This window comes from Nicotiana tomentosiformis, chromosome 2, assembly GCF_000390325.3.
Source record: "Nicotiana tomentosiformis chromosome 2, ASM39032v3, whole genome shotgun sequence".
NCBI classification, from domain to species: domain Eukaryota; kingdom Viridiplantae; phylum Streptophyta; class Magnoliopsida; order Solanales; family Solanaceae; genus Nicotiana; species Nicotiana tomentosiformis.
Window position 1 is genome coordinate 30,444,767 of NC_090813.1, and position 22,167 is coordinate 30,466,933.

The following is a 22,167-nucleotide window of genomic DNA, read 5'->3' on the forward strand; positions in this document are numbered from 1 at the left end:
ACATAACATAAAAATATTGGTTCCAAAGAAAACTAGATCATTATAATGTTGTTATAAGGGATAACTGTTATAAAGAGATTTGATTGTACATGAAAATAAAGTTTTTAAATTATGTATTTGTTTGCAATATATAGACCAAGTGCATTGATTCATATGTAAAACGAAACGATAGGAGATTAAAAACACATGCACGAGAGATACACAACACTTCATTTTTTGAAAGTAAAAGGAGCTCACAAAATTGGCACTAGACCTTCACTAACGGCTATAAATATGCCCCTGATAATTAGTTGAGCAAAGAACTACAAACAAAGCATTGTCAATGGCTGGAATCAAATTTGCTTTCTTTTTTGCTGCAATCCTCTTGGCGATTGTTGGTTAGTAGTTGCATTCCCCTCTTCCTAGCTCTGTATCTCTTTGTATATATATACTCTCTCTGTCCAAATTTATATGGCACAATTTCATTTTTAGTTTATCCCATGTTAAGTCAAACAAGACCAGATGGAGCCCTTGCGCAGGGAAGGAGCTAGAAGAATACGGTTCAGCCGAACTCAATAACTTTTGCTCAAACAGTATATTTGTGTTAAAAAATTTATTAAATATGTAAAAATATTTAATTTAGAACGCAGTTATTATCACTTGAAGTCGCCGCTCTAAAATCTTGAACACATAAATTTGAAATTTTGGCTTCGCCTCTGAGTGTGTGCAGGGGCGGAGGCAGAAGCCGAGCAAAGGATTTGGCTGAACCCGACAACTCTTGCTCAAATAATGTATTTTGTATTAAAAAATTCATCAAATATGTATAAATATTAAATTTAGAACCCAGTCATTAGCACCTGAAGTCGTCGCTCTAAAATTCAGATCCCATAAAGTTGAAATTCTAGCTCAGCCTCTGAGTGTGTGTATATATATATATTATTTTATATTAGTGTTTAACTCGATTTTGATTGAATTAATATGCAGTTAATCCATTCATGATCAGCTCCCCTAAGATGAAAGTGATAGCATTGAGAAACTTATCCTTAGATATGGAAATGGTTGAAAGAAAACTACTAAAAGATGATGGTTGGCTAACTTGTAAGAGACCTTGCAATCAGAATAGTGATTGCTCTGACGGTTGGTTTTGCAAGACATGCGCAATTCCTGCCTTAGGGGAGAAATATATGCAATGCCTCCATCATCTAGATTCCTCAAAGTATGCTCAAGTGATTCCAACTGCATTTATCGCGGGAGGTGAAAATCGGCTTGAATAAAAAAAAAACGCAGCTCGATACACAAAGTATTCCGCGTTCACACAGACAAATAAAATTGTATTTCTACATGTGTTTATCTTGCTTTTCATATACCTACTTTGAGTGAATAAATGACGACTAAGATGTTAGATGTCCAAATATTCGTCGTTTATTTTCTATCACATATGTATGTGCAGTGTCTACTAATTTTTAATATGGAGCATTAATCTTAATGAATGAAATAAGTTATGCAGTTTGTTCTTTTAGTACTATTTCTTTCGCTTCATCATTTTTGAAAAACGCTTGGAAAAATCTTATCGTTAAAGTTGAATGGTAACTCAATAGTAGAGGTGTTATCGTGCATCTTAGAGGTGCCATTGTGTATCAATTGTCTCCTTTAAATTTCTTGATCTCTACAAAAAAAAAAAAAAAAGAAGATAATATTCGAAAAAAAATATCTTTAAATTTCTTGAGCATAAACTTTTTTCTAGAAAATAAAAGATAATATTGGAAAAATTGTTAAGCATCTCGGATTTTTTAAGTAGTTTTGCATGTGGTTATGCAAATAAAAAATACGGAAAAAAGAGAAGTTACACACGATCTTTTTCCATATCCAAGTACATACATATTACTACTTTATTTGCTCTTAGAACTAACTGTTGTGATACTTTGTATCACGATGGGATCCTGAAACCGGCACGCGGCAACTACCTCATCGAGCGAACCTTATCTTATTAACATGATATGAAAATAAACAAAAGCTTAAATACTAATATAATCCAAAATATATAAGGGGTATTATTATTTTTAGCCCGCACCAGAAATTATTTATATTCGGTAGACGAAAAAATATATAAAATTTGTATAAATTTTTTAAATAACATACAGAATGTATATATATACAAAAGAAAAATATTTTTTCGGCTATTATTTTGAAAGTATCTATACAATGTCATTTTTCCCATATATAATAACTAAATAGATAAAACCTTGTAATTTGCTCATGAAAAAGATTCAGACCCACATGTGAAGGTACGTGTTGAAATTACAATTAAGTAAATAAAAGTACATTCTCTTTAAGACTTTAACTGCTTAAATTTTTAGATAACATCGGAGTGATCAATTTAAATTTCAATGGTTTGCTCACTTATGAATTATAGGAGGGAGGAGGGGATGAAATATTGTAAATTTGTGTTGCTACACGTTTATCCTTGTATTATGAGGACATGCTGTTCGGGAAGATCACTTTTACCAATTGCAGATGTTCGTATCGTACAGATGTTTGTTGTTGCTCTGGAATGATGACATACTCACTGCTATATCTAAGCATACTAGTAAGAGCCTGCCGTGTACAGCACGGGCCCAATTTGATGATGCCCGTCAAATCATCCGCCTTAGAACTGATTTTAAAGGATCATTCCTTAACTATTTAGTTGGTAATTCTTTTGAAAGGTAAATCCTATTCAATAAAATAGTATCGAGGAGGTATTAAACAGTACAAAGATTCTCGTGTACATGATATACTCCTAACCCTGCAAGGAAGAAATCCATAAGTTCTGGGTTATCTGTAAATATTAGAAGTTATATTCTTTTGCTCCAACAATACAATTTTTGAATGCATGTAAATTTAACATTAAGATGTACGCTCCTTAGCCTCCTCAAGGATCCTACTATTCCTTTCTACCCAGATAGTCAGTCCATAAAATGCACACTTGTCTGCACCGTTTTCATTGTTTTCTGTCCATAGCAACAATATAATAGTTGCTCCAACCTCGGTATCACCCAATGAACTCCATAGCAGTTTAGGAACACATACCATGTCTGCCAAGCCACATTAAAGTGAATGAAGAGATACGTGTTCCATATCTGCCAATCAATGTACAGCAACTTAAACCACAAAAAGAAAGGTAGCAAGCACATCACGCTAAAACAAAATAAATTTGATGCTCTGGAAAGACAATCTATCCAACAACAACCCATTTCAAAACTCACTTAAAAGGTCCATCTGCATCTATTATGTGGGAATTAAAGGCACCAGCAATAAATCAAAATGCTAGAAAGCACATTACGCCAAAAAATAATTAAAAAGTTTGACTTGCTTGAGAGGTCTCAACTCTAGGAGAATGCTCCTGAAATCTTCAAGACCAAGGTAACTGTATTGAAAGTTTTGTTATTAACAACATTATTATTAAGGGAAGTACTGACAATATCTCTTCTTTTTTTAATTTCTTCTGTGCCACAAAAAAAACTCAATGAAATAAGAGTTATTGCCTATAGAGATGTTACCTTCCAAGAGAAGATGGAGGTCATTCATTATATAGATCAAAAGGTAGACTTCGCATTTTAGGAGAAGCTATTGACAATTGACACGATACCGCAAAATGAACATGAATTCATACATCACATAATATAAAGATTAATAATAATATTCTAACACTAATTATCCAAAAGGTAGTAAAACACATGAAATCGCATAACTCTGCGGTACAAATAAACTCTGAATTCAATTTACCACCAAGATGTTGTGGTTAAGCCTAGTGTTGTCAAAGGAGCACGCTTAAGCCCTGAAACTCAAAAAAGCTCACGGAGGGTGCTTCCCCTCGCTTAAGCTGTGCTTTAGTGTATGCAAGGTACTAAGGCATGAACACTCATTGCGCATAAATTCTATTTTGAATCGAACGGTACAAAACAACAAATATAATTGGCAAATAAGTGTATTAGTTATTAAGGAAAACAATATGAATGAATTAACTTGTTACTTTTTCCCTAAATTACATATATATTTTTATTTTTTTCCTTCATTCCACCTTTTTTTACTAAAACCCACACTTAAATTGCGCTTTGCGCTTAAAGCCCCAATACACATGGAACGCTTTCTAGAGCTTTTCGCCTTTGACAATACTGGTTAAGCCAATCACATACTTCTGTAGTACAGAAAGTTGAAACATGATATTGTTGTAACTATTTACTACTCTATATATTTAGCATGATTTCTTAAATCTCCCTATACTTTTTTTTATACTATAACATCAACTAAACTTTAATTCCAAGCAAGAAACTGATAGATATATAAACATAAATGTATGGTGAAAAATATACCCACATCTAATAAACATGATTATACTAAAGAATGTGGAGTACAACTTGAGAGTAGAAATAGGTATAAACGAATTTCTTGCTCAATAAGACTAACCAACAACATATGAGTTGGTCTGTGCTCTTATAGTAATCATGTTTTCCCTAAATGTCACCAAAGATCACATAGACACATAGAAAAGAACATAACAGAAGTTTACAATGAGTCATTATATATGGTTTGGCAGGTTAGCAAATTTTCTTTTTCCTTCTTCACTTTCTTCTTTAGAGTGTGGATCTGATGATTCAAGACATATTTCACATAACTTTGAAGAAAGGAATAGTTTGTTCACAGTTACAAAATATTCCACACAAACATGAAGCAGTACCAAAACAAAAATGAAAAGAAGAAACAAATACCAGGAAAAAAGAAAGAAAGAAAGAATAATATCGACTTGCGCATTCTTCTCAAACCTCCAATGCAAATTCCTTCATCATTTTGTTGTGTGACATGCCCAAGTGCCCAACCCGTGAAACAATTGACTTTGATACCATATTCATTATATGCAGCTACAATAACTTAAAAATAAATTGTAACGCTTTGTGCAGCAGTTATACAGCCATGACCAGTATCATTGCCACATTCAGAAGAATGATCACCTATGTGTATCAATCATGAATTGAGCTCAATAATAGACCTTTTCCAGAATAGCCTAGTGCGTCATGACATATGCACATTTTGATGTTTACCATGGTTTATTGATGATGCATGATGATTCCTATCAATTGATAGTAGTTTTCCTGTTCATCGAGTCAGCTCCTCTCAAATCCGCCAATGATTTTTTTCTCGATCAGGTAATTGGTTCAAGGTTGTTATGGTTTCAAAAAAGAAGACCACCCCATGTTTGTTGCAATGCATGAAATACATTGAAATAGTGAAGAGTTCAAGAACCAAATAGTGCCTCGCAAAAGATTTCCTTATCAAACACCTTAGGTGCATCACTCTACAACTGTATAGTAATGGTGAGAGTCATTTATAGGAATCACATATTACACAAAACTCAAAGAGAGAGAACAAAACTGGAGAACAGAAGCATCTCACTGCTTCAGATCCACTTTTTTAAGAACGAAGAAATCAAATCTAAAGAAAATCAGAAAACAAACTTTTTGAATTCACCCTCAATAGGCAATTTCAAATAATAAAATTCAGGCTATTACATAGGGAAGGTTTACCCGGTGCGCACAAAGTGCTCACCACAGAGTGCTCACCCAGTGCGCACAAAGTGCTTACCACAGAGTGCTCACCCGAAGGGCAGAGGCTGTGACAGAGGTCGTAGCGTCCGCGGATTTCCCCTCTTACCAAAAAGAATAAATAATAATAATAAAATTTGCACACAAAAACAGTCGCACAACCAAAATTAGAAACAAAAAACACGCACCTAATTAAGTATTTATTTCCAAACATGCATATAAAAATTAGATAGAACTTCTGACATGTATGTAGATCTAGCAAGAAATTATTCAAAAGAATGTAAAAACAAACACAACAGAGGCTAGAAGATTTTTATCAAGCAAGTGATAAAATTAGAAAGAGACGGAATCCATGAAAATAAAAAAAAAATAGGAGAAAACTTGTAACGACCCGGACGGTTGTTTCGAGAGTTATAGCCCCGATCTCCTATTAACTGCTTCTCCCATATCTTTTTCTGCTATTGTGACTTACCGGGAGATTTCGTTTTGTTTTTTGGAGTGTTTTTGGACACTTAGTCCCTAAATAGAGGTTTAAGCCTTAGGATTTGGACCGTAGTCGGAACTGTGTGAAGACGACTCCGGAATGGAGTTCCGTCGGCTCCGTTAGGTAATTTTGGACTTAGGGGCGTGTCTGGATAGTGTTTTGGAAGTCTGTAGCTCATTTAGACTTGAAATAACGAAAGTCGGAAGTTTTGGAGATTTTGACCGGTAGTGGACTTTTTGATATCGGGGTCGCATTCTGATTCCGGAAGTTGGAGTAGGTCCGTAAGGTTGATTATGACTTGTGTACAAAATTTGGGGTCAATCGGACGTGGTTTGATAGGTTTCGGCATCGGTTGTCGAATTTGAAAGTTTCGAGTTCTTTAAGTTTAAATCGGAGGATGATTCGTGATTTAAGCGTTGTTTGATGTGGTTTGAGGGCTCGAATAAGTTTGTATGGTATTTTAGGACTTATTGGTATGTTTGGTTGAGATCCCGGAGGCCTCGGGTTGATTTCGGATGGTTAACGGACATTTTGAACTTAAGAAAAGATAGCAGATTTCTGGTGTTTTTGTTGCAGACATTTCTTCATCGCGTTCACGAGAGAGGTCTCGCGATCGCGTAGGGCATCTGGGAGGCCAGCTCAAGTTTGTTCGTGAACGCGTAGGGCATCTAGGAGGCCAGCTCAAGTTTGTTCTTCGCGTTCGCGCAAAGGAGCCCGCATTCTCGAAGGTATGGTCAGTGAAAGCATCGCGAACGTGAAGAGTGAAACGCGTTCGCGTAGAGGAAGAGAGGCAGCTAGGGACCCCAGTCATTTGGTCTACACGTTCGCGAAGGACCAGGAAGTGAAAGGTACGCGTTCGCGAGAGGTCTCTCGTGTTCGCAAAGGAGGAAATTTGGTTAGTGGAATTTTTGTTATACGCGAACGCGAGATCGTGGCCACGCTCGCAAAGAAGGGAACACCTGGGCAGATTTTAAAGCTCAAAATCGAGGGTTTATGTCATTTTTCACCATTTGGACTTGAGAGCTCGGAATTAGGCGATTTTGGAGGGATTTTCACGTTGTTGTTTGGGGTAAGTGATTCTTACATAGTTTTGGTTAATTCTCACGATTATGTCTTTAATTTCATCATTAAATTAGTGATTTGTGGTGGAAAATTGGGGAAAATTTGAGAAAAGTTCTTAGGCCAAATTTTTGAATTTTGATCGAGATTTTGGTATCGGATTTGAGTAATTTTGGCAAGAGTGAACTTATTAGTGAATGAGTGTTCATATTTTGTGACTTTTACTCGATTCCGAGACGTGGGCCCGGGGAGACTTTTTGGGGCGATATTCTAATTTCTTGCTTTAAATTTGATTTTATTAATTAGATTAATTTCTTATAGTTGTATTTATGGTATGTAATTGATTTTGACTAGATTTGGGCCATTCAGAGCCAGATATTCGTGGAAAAGGCATTGTTACCGATTGATTGAGCTTGGTTCGAGGTAAGTGGCTTGCCTAACCTTGTGTGGGGGAAATCCCCTTAGGATTTGGTGTTGTTATGATATGTGATCGCCATGTACGCGAGGTGACGAGTGCGTACACGGGCTATTTGTGGAAAAAAACCTGATTTTTTCCGAGAAATAGCCTGTTTTCATCTTATCTGAGTATACTAGCATGTGTAGTTATTCTGTTAGCCTAGAGTAGCATGTCTATGTGTCCTAATAGCATATTTAAACTATTTGCAGCATGTTTAGTAAATACCGCCTCTTTCTTGACTTGTACTTAGTCTAAATTATAGGGTTTCTTGCTGTAACTGTTATATTCATTTGTTTGAGCTGCGTATTTACTTTGGGACTATGGAACGGTATTCCGGGAGATCTCCCCCTACATATTTACTTTTGAGACTACGAGGCGGTTCCTTGGGAAATCTCCCTGCACATTTACGTTTGAGACTACGAGGCGGTTCCTCGGGAGTTCTCCCTGCATATTTACTTTTGAGACTACGGGGCGGTACCTCGGGAGATCTCCTTGCACTTTTATTTTGGGACTACGAGACGGTATCTCGGGAGATCCCCTTTTGTTTATCCCTGTGTTCTGCGTTGTTACTTTGCTATGTTCTCCTTGTTTAAATTCTAGCCTCTTATTATATTCTTATACTCTCCTGCTTATTTATTACATACCAGTAGGTCCTTGTCCTGACCTCGTCACTACTCGGCCGAGGTTAGGTTTGGCACTTACTGGGTACCACTGTGGTGTACTCACGCCCTTTCCTGCACATATATTTCGTGTGCGGATCCAGGTTCCTTTTACCAGCCTCATCCTTAGTTGCAGTCGCTGCTGTTTCGGAGAACTTCAAGGTACATCTGTCCGCGCCCGCAGATCCTCGGACTCCCCATCTATCCCTCTATGTTGATTCTTCTCTTATTTCTATAGAAACTGATGTATAGAACAGTTAGAACTTCGTAGAAGCTTGTGACTTACGGTGTTCCGGGTCTTGGGAGTGTCATGTATATTTCGAGAGTTGATTATTGTATATGCCGAGCGGCATCTCAATTGCTTATTAAAATATTTGTTACTGTTAGTTGTTAATATTCATATTTTTCATTTCGTTTTCGCAAGTGTTGACTTACCTACTCATAGAGAATAGGTGTCGTCACGACAATTCACGGAGGGAAAGTTTGGGTCGTGACAAGTTGCTATCAGAGCTCTAGGTTCATAGGTGTCGTGAGTCACAAGCCGATTTATTAGAGTCTCATGGATCGGTACGGAGACATCTGTACTTATCTTCGGGAGGCTATGGAACTGTTATGAAAAATTATGCTTCTTTGATTCCTTTTCGTGCGAAATTTGTTAGCATAAAAAATTCTAAACTTCTGTAATCTATTCTTTCTCACAGATGGTGAGGAACCATACCGTACGATCTGATGACCAGGCACCCACGCCCCCTGCTAGAGCCGCTAGAGGCCGGGGCCGGGGTAGAGGACGACCACGCGGTGCAGCCAGAGCACCCGCACGAGCTGCGACAGAGTAGCCCCCAACAGCTCCAGCTGGAGGGCAGGCACCAGCCCTCCAGGAGACTCTAGCCTAGTTCATGAGCATGTTCAACAACTTAGCTCAGGCTGGATTGATTCCATTAGCTCCCGCCGCATCTCAGGCCGGGGGAGGGGCACAGGCTTCCTCAGCCCGCACTCCTGAGCAGAGGGTCCAGGTTGATCAGGCCCCAGAGTTCATTCATATGCCGCCGATAGCTCCGGTTTATCATTAGACTAGGACAGCCGCTTCTGAGGCGGAGCAGCTCAGACTTGAGAGGTACAAGAAGTACCACCCACCTACCTTCAGTGGATTGGCTACAAATGATGCTCAGGATTTTTTGGAGGAGTGTCATCGTATTCTCCGTACTATGGGCGTAGCGGAGACGAGTGGGGTTTCTTTTACCACTTTCCAGCTTAGAGGAGCAGCCTATCAATGGTGGCGTGCTTATGAGTTGAGTAGTCCGGATGAGGCAACTTCACTTACATGGACTCAGTTCTCGGACATATTTTTGAGAGAGTATGTCCCTCAGAGCCTCAGGGACTCATGGCGCGCGGAGTTTGAGCAGCTGCGCCAGGGTGCTATGACTGTGTCAGAGTATGCAGTCCGCTTCAGTGATTTGGACCGACATGCACCAGCCTTGGTTGCCACAGTTCGAGAGAGGGTTCGACGGTTTATTGAGGGACTCCACCCTAGTATCCGTATTAGTATGGCCAGGGAGTTGGAGATGGATATCCCTTATCAGCAGGTTGTGAGTATTGCCAGGAGATTGGAGGGCATGCTTGCCCGGGACCGGGAGGAGAGAGAGGCCAAGAGGTCTCGAGAGACTAGTTCTTATTCTGGAGCTCGTGCCCCAGCAGCTCGCCATGGTATGGGTTATGTGAGTCGCCACATTCATTCATCTCTTCCGGTCGCCAGTGGTGTTCCAACCCCTTCTAGGTCACATGAGCCTTATTATGCACCGCTAGGCCTCAGGAGCCTTATTATACACCACCAGTATCTAGTGTGCCTTCTGCTCGGGGTGCTTTTAGAGGCCAGTCCAGCAGACCTGGCCCAAGTCAGTCGCAGCAGCCACGCCCTCCGAGGGGTTGTTTTGAGTGTGGCGACACCCGCCATATGGTGAGGGATTGCCCCAGACTTAGGAGGGTTGCACCTCCACAGACTTCTCAGCCACCACGTGCTCCACCGGGTCCTCAGGCCATGATTCCAGCACTAGCTACTGCCCCACCTGCTCAGCCAGCTCGAGGTGGAGGTCGGGGAGGTCGAGGTCGCCCTAGAGGGGGAGGTCAGGCCAGGTATTATGCTCTTCTGGCTAGTGCAGAGACAGTTGCTTCCGACTCTATCATTACAGGTATTGTTCCAATCTGTCATAGAGATGCGTCGGTATTATTTGACCCAGGCTTTACGTATTCATGCGTGTCCTCTTATTTTGCCCCACACTTGGGCGTATCTTGGGGTTCTTTGAGTTCCCCTGTTTATGTGTCTACTCTTATGGGATATTCTCTTATTGTGGACCTCGTGTATCGGTCGTATTTGATTGCTCTTAGTGGTTTTGAGACCAGAGCCGATTTATTATTACTCAGTATGGTAGATTTTGATGTTATCTTGGGCATGGACTGGTTGTTGCCCCTTTATGCTATTCTTGATTGTCTCGCTAAGACCGTGACACTAGCTATGCCAGGCTTACCGCGATTAGAGTGGAAAGGTACCTTAGAGTACACTCCCCGCAGAGTTATTTCATTTCTTAAGGCTCAACGAATGGTTGAGAAGGGGTGTGACGCGTATTTGGCTTATGTGAGAGATGTCAGTGTTGATACCCCTACAGTTGAGTCAGTTCCAATAGTGAGGGTTTTCCCAGATGTGTTTCCGTCTGATCTTCTGGGCATGCCGCCCGACAGAGATATTGATTTAGGCATTGATTTGTTGTCGGGCACTCAACCTATCTCTATTCCTCCATACGGTATGGCTCTTCCTGAGTTGAAGGAGCAGTTATAGGAGTTGCTTGATAAGGGCTTCATTCGGCCCAGTGTGTCACCTTGGGGTGATCCTGTCTTATTTTTGAAGAATAAAGATGGTTCTATGCGGATGTGTATTGATTACCGCCAGTTGAACAAAGTTACAGTGAAGAATAAATATCCATTGCCTCGTATTGATGATTTATTTGATCAGCTACAGGGTGCCAGAGTGTTCTCCAAGATTGACTTACGTTCAGGCTATCATCAGTTAAAGATTTGGGAGCCAGATATACCGAAGACTGCTTTCAGGGCTCGGTATGGTCACTACGAGTTCCTTGTGATGTCTTTTGGGCTGACTAATACCCCAACAGCTTTTATGCACTTGATGCACAGTGGGTTCCGACCTTATCTTGAATCCTTCGTCATTGTGTTTATTGACAATATTCTGGTGTACTCTCGGACTCGGGAGGATCACGAGCAGCACCTGAGGACTGTGCTTCAAACTTTGAGAGAAAAGAAGTTGTAAGCAAAATTTTCTAAGTGTGAGTTTTGGCTAGACTCAGTGGCATTCTTGGGCTATGTAGTATCGAGTGATGGGATCAAGGTGGATCCGAAGAAGGTGGAAGCAATGCAGAGTTGGCCTAGACCATCATCGGCTACGGAGATCCGTAGTTTTCTTGGTTTGGCAGGGTATTACCGTCGCTTTGTAGAGGTATTCTCATCTATTGCAGCGCCTATGACCAGGCTGACCCAGAAGGGTGCTCCATTTAGGTGGACAGAGGAGTGTGAGTAGAGCTTTCAGAAGCTCAAGACGGCTTTAACTACAGCCCCAGTTTTGGTATTGCTTACAGGTTCGGGGTCCTACACTGTATATTGTGATGCGTCACGGATTGGTCTTGGCGCGGTATTGATGCAGGACGGTAGGGTGATTGCCTACGCGTCCAAACAGCTGAAGGTGCATGAGAAGAACTATCCTGTCCATGACCTTGAGTTAGCGGCTATTGTTCATTCCCTGAAGATTTGGCGCCACTATTTGTACGGTGTTCCCTATGAGATTTACACTGATCATCAGAGTTTGCACCATCTGTTCAAGCAAAAAGATCTTAATCTGTGTCAGCGGAGATGGTTAGAGCTACTTAAGGATTATGATATCACCATTTTGTACCTCCCGGGGAAGGCCAATGTGGTGGCCGATGCTTTGAGTCGCCGGGCAGAGAGTTTGGGGAGTTTGGCATATCTTCTAGCAGCAGAGAGACCCTTAGCATTGGACGTTCAGGCCTTAACCAGCCAGTTTGTGAGATTGGATATTTCTGAGCCGAATCGAGTGTTGGCTTATGTGGTCTCTCGGTCTTCTCTTTATGATCGTATCAGGGAGCGTCAGTATGATGACCACCACCTGCTTGTCCTTAAGGACACGGTTCAACGCGGTGATGCTAATGAGGTCACTATTGGGGATGATGGCGTATTGAGGATGCAGGACAGGCTATGTGTGCCTAATGTAGATGGTTTGCGTGAGTTGATTCTTCAGGAGGCTCATAGCTCACGGTACTCTATTCATCCGGGTGCCGCGAAGATGTATCAGGACTTGAGGCAGCATTACTGGTGAAGGGGGATGAAGAAGGATATAGTGAAGTATGTGTCTCGGTGCCTAAATTGCCAGCAGGTGAAGTATGAGCATCAGCGACCGGGTGGGTTGCTTCAGAAGCTAGAGATTACGGAGTGGAAATGGGAGCGGATCACTATGAATTTCGTTGTTGGACTCCCACGGACTCAGTGGAGGTTTGATGCAGTTTGAGTGATTATGGATAGGCTGACCAAGTCAGCTCATTTCATTCATGTGATGATTACTTATTCTTCCGAGTAGCTGGCTCGAATTTACATCCGCGAGATCGTCAGGCTTCATGGCGTACCAGTATCTATCATCTCTGACCGGGGGTCGCAGTTTCTGGAGGCTATACAGCAGGAGTTGGGTACTCGGGTTGAATTGAGCACAACATTTTACCCTCAGACGGACAGACAGTCCGAACGCACTATTCAAATACTGGAGGATATGCTCTGCGCTTGTGTGATAGATTTTGGGGGTGCTTGGGACCAGTTCTTGCCACTTGCGGAGTTTGCCTACAACAACAGTTATCAGTCGAGTATTCAGATGGCACCGTATAAGGCTCTGTATGGTAGGCGGTGTCGGTCTCCAGTGGGTTGGTTCGAGCCAGGCGAGGCTAGATTATTTGGTACAGACTTGGTTCAAGATGCCCTGGATAAGGTGAAGGTGATTTAGGATCGACTTCGCATGGCCCAGTCCAGACAGAAGAGTTATGCGGATCGGAAGGTTCGCGATGTTCCATCCATGGTTGGAGAGCGGGTCTTGCTCCGGGTTTCGCCAATGAAGGGCATTATGAGGTTCGGGAAGAAGGGCAAGCTGAGTCCAAGGTTTATCGGCCCATTTGAGGTGCTGCGACGTGTTGGGGAGGTTGCTTATGGGCTTGCCTTGCCTCCTAGTCTTGCAGGGGTCCATCGAGTCTTCTATGTTTCTATGCTCCAAAAGTATCATGGCGATCCGGCTCATGTGTTGGATTTCAGCTCATTCCAATTGGACAAGGATCTATCTTATGTTGAGGAGCCAATGGCTATTTTGGACAGGCAGGTCCGAAAGCTGAGGTTAAAGAACATTACATCCGTAAAGGTTCAGTGGAGGGGTCAACCGGTCGAGGAGGCTACTTGGGAGACCAAGCATATTATGCGCAGCCGTTATCCTCATCTTTTCACCACTTCAGGTATGTCTTTATGCTCGTTCAAGGACGAACGATTGTTTTAAGAGGGGAAGGATATAACGACACGGCCGGTCATTTCGAGAGTTATAGTCCCGATCCCCTATTAACTGCTTCTCCCATATCTTTTTCTGCTATTGTTACTTGCCGGGAGGTTACGTTTTGGTTTTTGGAGTGTTTTGGGACACTTAGTTCCTAAATGGAGGTTTAAGCCTTAGGATTTGGACCGTAGTCGGAACTGTGTGAAGACGACTCCGAAATAGAGTTATGTTGGTTCTGTTAGCTCCGTTAGGTGATTTTGGACTTAGGGGCGTGTCCGGATAGTGTTTTGGAGGTCTGTAGCTCATTTAGGCTTGAAATGGCGAAAGTCAAAGTTTTGGAGATTTTGACCGATAGTTGACTTTTTGATATTGGGTCGGATTCTGATTCCGGAAGTTGGAGTAGGTCCGTAAGGTTGATTATGACTTGTGTGCAACATTTGGGGTCAATCGGACGTGGTTTGATAGGTTTCGGCATCGGTTGTCGAATTTGGAAGTTTCAAGTTCTTTATGTTTGAATCGGAGGATAATTCGTGATTTTAGCGTTGTTTTGATATGGTTTGAGGGCTCGACTAAGTTCGTATGGTATTTTAGGACTTGTTGGTATGTTTGGTTGAGGTCCCGGAGGCCTCCGGTTGATTTCGGATGGTTAACGAACCTTTTAAACTTAAGAAAAGATAACAGATTTCTTGTGTTTTTGTTGCAGACATTTCTTCATCGCGTTCGCGAGAGAGGTCTCGCGATCGCGTAGGGCATCTGGGAGGCCATCTCAAGTTTGTTCTTCGCATTTGCGCAAAGGAGCCCGCGTTCGTGAAGGTATGGTCAGTGGAAGCATCACGAACGTGAAGAGTGGAACGCGTTCGCGTAGAGGAAGTGAGGCAGCTGGGGACCCCAGTCATTTGGTCTACGCGTTCGCATAGTGGGTATCGCGTTCGCGAAGGACCAGGAAGTGAAAGGTACGCGTTCGTGAGAGGTCCCTCGCGTTTGTGAAGGAGAAAATTTGGTCAGTGGAATTTTTGTTATACACGAACGCGAGATAGTGGCCGCGTTCGCGAAGAAGGGAACACCTGGGCAGATTTAAGAGTTCAAAATCGAGGGTTTATGTCATTTTTCACCATTTGGACTTGAGAGCTCAGAATTAGGCGCTTTTTGGAGGGATTTTCACGTGGGTGTTTGGGGTAAGTGATTCTTACCTAGTTTTGGTTAATTCCCACGATTATGTCTTTAATTTTATCATTAAATTAGTGATTTGGGGTGAAAAATTGGGGAACATTTGAGAAACGTTCTTAGGCCGAATTTTGAGATTTTGATCGAGATTTTGGTATCGGATTTGAGTAATTTTGGTACGAGTGAATTCATGAGTGAATGGGTGTTCATATTTTGTGACTTTTACCCAATTCCGAGACGTGGGCCCCGGGAGACTTTTTGGGACGATTTTCTGATTTCTTGCTTTAGCTTTGATTTCATTAATTAGATTAATTTCTTATAGTTGTATTTATGGTATGTAATTGATTTTGGCTAGATTTGGGCCATTCGGAGCCGGATATTCATGGAAAAGGCATTATTACCGATTGATTGAGTTTGGTTCGAGGTAAGTGGCTTGCCTAACCTTGTGTGAGAGAAATCTCTTTAGGATTTGGTGTTGTTATGATATGTGAGCGCCGTGTACGCAAGGTAATGAGTGCGTACACGGGCTATTTGTGAAAAAAAAACTTATTTTTACCGAGACATAGCATGTTTTCATCTTATCTAAGTATACTAGCATGTGTAGTTATCCTGTTAGCCTAGAATAACATGTCTACATGTCCTAATTGCCTATTTAAACTCTTTGCAGCATGTTTAGTAAATCCCGCTTCTTTCTTGACTTGTACTTAGTCTAAATTGTAGGTTTTCTTGCTGTAACCGTTATATTCATTTGTTTGAGCTGCGTATTTACTTTGGGAGTACGGGACGGTATCCCCGGAGATCCCCCATGCATATTTACTTTTGAGACTACGAGGCGATTCCTTGGGAGATCTCCCTGCACATTTACTTTTGAGACTACGAGACGGTTCCTTAGGAGTTCTCCCTGCATATTTACTTTTGAGACTACGAGCGGTACCTCGAGAGATCTCCTTGCACTTTTATTTTGGGAGTACGAGACGGTATCTCGAGAGATACTCTGTTGTTTATCCCTGTATTCTGCGTTGCTACTTTGCTATGTTCTCCTTGTTTAAATTCCAGCCTCTTATTATATTGTTATACTCTCCTGCTTATTTATTATATACCAGTAGGACCTTGACCTGACCTCGTCACTACTCTGCCGAGGTTAGGCTTGGCACTTATTGGGTATCGCTGTGGTGTACTCACGCCCTTTCCTGCACATGTTTTTCGTGTGCAGATCCAGGTTCCTTTTACCAGCCTCGTCCTTAGTTGCAGTCGCTGCTGTTTTGAAGAACTTCAAGGTACATCTGCCCGCGCCCGCAGATCCTCGGAGTCCCCCTCTATCCCCCTATGTTGATTCTTCTCTTATTTCTATAGACACTGATGTATAGAACAGTTAGAACTTCGTAGAAGCTTGTGACTTACGGTGTTCCGGGTCTTGGGAGTGTCATGTATATTTCGAGAGTTGATTATTGTATATGTCGAGCGACATCTCAATTGCATATTAAAATATTTGTTACTGTTATTTGTTAATTTTCATGTTTTTTATTTCGTTTCTGCAAGTGTTAGGCTTACCTAGTCGTAGAGATTAGGTGCCGTCACGACGATTCACGGAGGGTAAATTTGGATAGTGACAAAACTCAAACCTCTTGAAGTAGCTAAGCAAGTGGAAAATTGCAGAGAGCGAAAAATCTAAGATATGAAGAAAATCAAATCGAATCTATCAAAATCATATCACCAAGAAATGGGTGCAACAAAGAAAGAAGGAGAATGAAGTAGAATCTACCAAAAATCACAAGGACAATAGAGTTAACGCCATAAGCAACCACAAACCAATCTATCAAACAATTTCACAATTTAAAAGATTGAAGAACATAAAAAGAGTAGAAGAAAGCTGAGATACTCACAAACTGAGATGGTCTTCTAAGTGAGAGAGAAATTATGAGTTGTGAAGTACTACCATAGACTATAGTTGAATGTAAGTGCAGTACACGTGGTTTGGTCAAATTAGTAGTAGCACACGTGTCCCTATGAGAAGGTAGGGAGAATTACACTATAGACTATAGTTGAATGTAAGTGCAGTACACGTGGTTTGGTCAAATTAATAGTAGCACACGTGTCCCTATGAGAAGGTATGAACAATTACCAATTTACCCTTAATTTTTTTGAAATCCCAGTGTTCGTCCCAATGTTTCGTACACCATAAGTGCGACTTCTAAATAATAAAATAGTAACTAGTTATACTATCTTTAGTAACTAGTAGGGTGAAGCCCGTGCATCCATCTTTAGTAACTAGTAGGGCCCAACATGATATTATGGCAAACAAAGTAAAATTACATAGAATCAACAACATAATTTGGTTAATGAATTAAAAAGTTTGTTCAAACTAAATACAACACCATATCAAAAAATAGACGGCATCGAATCTAGCAAATTCCAAAGCAACATGCTATGAAGAGCTAATTTGCAAAAAGATCAAACAGTTTTGAGTCTCCACCTGCAGTAGAAGCAACATGTTAAACGGGTATATAGAAATTTGATGGTCTATGGCTAAAAGTTTTAATTCGATTTATACAAATAATAGTGAGCTCACAAAGCTTTATAAATCAGTATCATAGAACAAAAGTAACATTAAGATGCTTTCCAGCGAACATCTATAAATCAGTCTTACTGAGATAAGAATAACAAAACATCTACAAAATTCTTAGAACGATAAAAACAAATCTACATTAGAACCAAATAAGGCAAAACCATAAGAGTCCGTTGGCATAACGTAAAATGCCATAATTAGAAAGATCGTTGGACAGAGAAACTAAACTCAACTTATCATCCTATTTAGATGTATTCAATACAAAATATTCATATATATTATACTCTGCAAAATTTTCAAGATAATGAAGAAAAATATAAATTAGAGTTTAATAAAGCAAAATCATAACAAATCAGAGTGATTCTTGGCCGGGAAAAGTAAGCTTCGCTTGTCGTAAATTGATTGACTCCTACGGTGATGTACTTGCTTTCCTTGCATGAGAGACAGATACATTGTGCACTCAAGATGATGAATGCCAAACAATATATTTCATTCATATTATATTTTTTGTTACACGGGAAACATTCAACCAAAAGAATGTGGTTAATCAAATCCTTATCCATCATAAAGCAAGCATGTACGAAGAAATTGAACTACATTAACACAATTTTAAAAAAGCTTACATCAGCAAAAGCCCTTTGAGAGTTAGCTTCAGTGGTATTTTGCAACAAAAATGGCACTTATTAGACCGTCCAGTACATTTTTTTGTAAGACTCAATATTCCAAACATGTAATTAAAAATCAGATATCATTTCGGACATGCAGGTAAAAATCTAGCAAGAAATTGTTAAAAAGAACAGAAAAATTAATATCCAATGGAAGATTAGTAACAAGCAAAATCAGGAGACTGAAAAGAAGGGCAAAACTCAAAGATGTAGGTTAAACACTAAAAGAAAAAAGAAGAAATAGAAGCACATAAGGATTGAGAAACTTACAGAGAGATGGGTATACACTTCATGTTGCCTTTGGTACTATTTTATGATGCAGTGTTGGTAGACTTTCCTGCGGCACTTTAGTCATGATTCTATCAAGTCTTCGTATTTGCTATGGTAAGCACTTTTTGAAAGAAACTGCATTTTTGTGACACAAATTAAATTTCTCCAGCAGTTCTGGAGAAGCAATGAAGAAGCAGGATAGTGTTGGTGGTATTTTTTATAAAATAAATGTATAAGAGCGAAAAGTTACTTCTTCCAAGAATTATAGGATATCCTTCATTTTTTTCAATTTTTCCCGAAAGCTCGGTTCCTTCAATGTCTGCAAAGTCCTCCCATAAATTGAGCAGAAACTGCTTTTTCCTGCCAATGGAGAGAATGTATTACTTATTAAATATCCATCGTAAGGATATATCTACATGTTGGAAAGAAAAGTAAGTGTATATATATTGTAAAAATATTGTACTGACTGACTGTCTATAACAATAATCTTCCGTCACCTATTTGAAGCACGACCTGCATACTTTAGACAGCCACAACGGACAACGACTCCTAGTATATCTGCTTGGGAAAAAAATAGAATGATCTTTCCAGAGCGAAGAAATATAATAAGGGGAATACATTTATTCTATAGAAGCCAAATATTTCATCAAGGTAAAGGTAACAGATGATAGGGGTAAATAACCAATTTCTGTAGCAATGTGTGGAGTCATATGAGCAATGTGGTCGAAAGAAGTGATATTCAACTTCGCCGGTGGTAGTAGTGGTTTCTCACTCTCATTATTTGGCTCAATATGTTCCACTATAGTCTCGCGATCAACCACCTAATAAAATTTATATATTGGTGGACCATATAAAGTTGATGAAACTTTAACTTTTGCAGTGGAGATTAGATATATCTGTAAGAGTTTAAACTTGTCGGCATAATACGGAATGGCATCGCCATACACGACTCCCCGAATTTGTTGCTCCTGTAAAGTGTCAATTTTTTGTTACAAATGCAGTAAAATTATAATAGTATAAAGTTGAATATATGTTGTTGCTGTAGACATAATTACCTCTTTATCCTCGAAAATATGATTTTGAAATCTAACTTTTTTCTCGGGACTCTCTCGTTCTCGACCTATGTCGACAATTTGGACCTTACATATCCAATCCGGTGTATCAGTTATTATTTGATTGATGTTGCCTCTTAGTTGCATGATATCCTGGTAAAAAATAATAAAATTCTTGAGAAAAAGAGGATGATTGCAAAATCAGGAGCAATGACGGACATGCAAGCGCAAATTTAGTGGAAAATCAAAATCAAATAAAAGTCGAATGTGTTCAACAAAGAAGTATTTTTAGTATGTTATGCTTTTTGCCAAAATTTCATTCCAACTAATCAGTTCGTTCACATGTTCACTAATATTAGCAAACAATGAATCAAAAGAAAACCTACGTAAAATATCAATCAAAAGAAAACCTATGCACATTGTATGCCTCTATCCTCATCTCAATTGAAAGAACAACCTAACCACTAAATTTTTTGACTATGCAGCATGAGTTTCTAATGTGTTAAATATACTCATGCTTGATTTTATAATCCAAGTTTTATGAATACACAAAGATCTAATTCTCGTGACTATTTGTCATGTTGCCTAAAAGATAGATCACTTTGAGGTTGCTGAATGATAAATTACTGCATTACGGAACTCAAGAGATGTTAAAATAATTTTTCAATTGTGTCAGGCATATTATCAAACACTTGGGTACATCACCGTGCAAAGGAAACACCACATAAAAAGTATAATGAATCAGCCAGTATCTACACTTGTAATGTCACATGAAACAAGTGGAAAACACCCCAGAAGAGTTTAATCAGAGGAAGATTTATACTTATAAACTTAAAATAAAAATACGGTCTTTGGTTAATCAAAGCCTTAGACATCATAAAGCAAGCATGTATGAAGAAATTGAACCAAATTAACTTAATTTGAAAAAAGCTTACAAATTCCCACATTGGAAAAGAGGATTTGAGGGAAGCAAAAGCCCTCTGAGAGTAGTTTCAATGGTGTTATGTGATAAAATAGCGCTTATTAGACCGTCTAGTGCACTGCACTCTCTTCATAAGACTCAATATTCCAAACATATAATTAAAAATCAGATATAATTCCGGACATGCATGTTAAAATCTAGCAAGAAATTGTTAAAAAGAACGGAAAAATTAATATCCAATAGAAGATTAATAGCAAGCAAAATCAGGAGACAGAAAAGAAGGGCAAAAATCAAAGATGTAGGTTAAACACTAAAAGAAAAAAGAAGGAATAAAAGCCCAGAAGAATTGAGAAATATACACAAAGATGGGAAGCGAAGGCCGGAGAAGAAGAAATTGCAGAGGAATTGTGTCCTAATTCCACTTTTGAAGACTACTAAGAGCCATATAATGCGCTTTATGTGTATATTAAGTGACCTCCACGTGTTGAATAGCCAATGAAATTGGTCTAAAGAGGGTTCAAACTTAGTGTACACTTTATGTTGCCTTTGGTACTATTTTATGATGCAGTGTTGGTACACTTAAACCGATGCTTCTAAATATTAATATTAGTAATGTGAAAATCAAAAGACCAACTGACTGCATTTTTCATTAGATAAAATGATAAATGATCACAAACATTTAATATCGAACATAAGAGCTTGTTCATATCAGCTAGTTCAAGTGCTCGGATGGTACAATGGACACTCAAAATCACTGATACTTGCACCCAAAATATAATTCGAAAGGACCAACTACTAAGTAATCTCAGAATGCATGAAGTCCCTTTCTCCAACTGCTCGATGGAGCCTGAAAGTAGATTTTGGATATCGAATGTATGTTATTCTTGGTTCCCCAAGTACACGCAAGTATATGTGGCCGTCAAGTAATAAATTGACTCGAAAGTCGGATGTCGAACCCACAGAGACTTAGATTAATCGTTAACTAAGCAAACTAAAATTAATTTACTGTCCAAGATTATAAAAAATATTATTTTTCTACTAAACTACTATTGCAGAAATTAAACAAGTAATTAGCTAACTTAATTAGGAGCAAGCGATTGTAGTTAGACTTAAGTCAAAGGAGATGAAGATTCCGGGGTTATGGTTGGTTTGTCAATCCTATTGAGTTCGTAATTACACATGTTAATCCCAATTATCTATGATTACTAGTTGACCGGATCGTTTATATAAATAGCATGTTCCCACAATACTATCCGTCTATCCACAATATATTAACCATATATTCCTATGGTATTGAATCTATCATGTAAGAATATAATACAATATTCAACTAAGCAAGACTTTTAGGTATATTCCTATCCTAACCGTGAAATCTTTTCCCGAGCCACGGGTTCAGAAATAAGCGCTCTCTAATTCTACTCTAATCTAAACACGGCTTTCCCAAACATAGCATAGATAGTAAATAGAACTCAACTGTTGGCCAAACAATTAAGCAATTATGCACAGAATTAGAGAAACAACCAAAGACGATAACTCGAATTAACGGTAATGTAATTAATAAACTTCAATATTCATGACAACCACAATCCTAGAATGCAAAGTTTAGCTCCACATAAACATGGTAGAAAAATAACAATTCATCCAAAGAAACGTAAAGGTTACTAAGTTTGATGGAGAAAAGATGGAATATGATGAATTCTGGCCTCCACGGT

General features: G+C 39.5%; 2 long non-coding RNA genes across 8 annotated transcripts; one reads left to right on the plus strand and one right to left on the minus strand.

The window, feature by feature from the left end:
- Positions 1–176: 176 nt before the first annotated feature.
- On the plus strand, positions 177–1,498 carry LOC104097682 (uncharacterized). The gene is made up of 2 exons (XR_011413436.1): positions 177–377; positions 964–1,498. It is a non-coding gene; the product is annotated as an uncharacterized lncRNA (long non-coding RNA).
- Positions 1,499–2,660: 1,162 nt separating this feature from the next.
- Positions 2,661–20,941, minus strand: LOC104104052 (uncharacterized). Of its 7 annotated transcripts, none has more exons than XR_688047.4 (7): positions 20,815–20,941; positions 19,537–19,686; positions 19,164–19,449; positions 18,979–19,039; positions 18,732–18,841; positions 18,482–18,616; positions 17,241–17,453 (listed from the first exon to the last, which is right to left on the minus strand). It is a non-coding gene; the product is annotated as an uncharacterized lncRNA (long non-coding RNA). The 7 variants fall into 7 exon arrangements; XR_011413760.1 differs by having other exon boundaries at positions 18,953–19,039; XR_688048.4 differs by having other exon boundaries at positions 18,949–19,039.
- Positions 20,942–22,167: the final 1,226 nt, after the last annotated feature.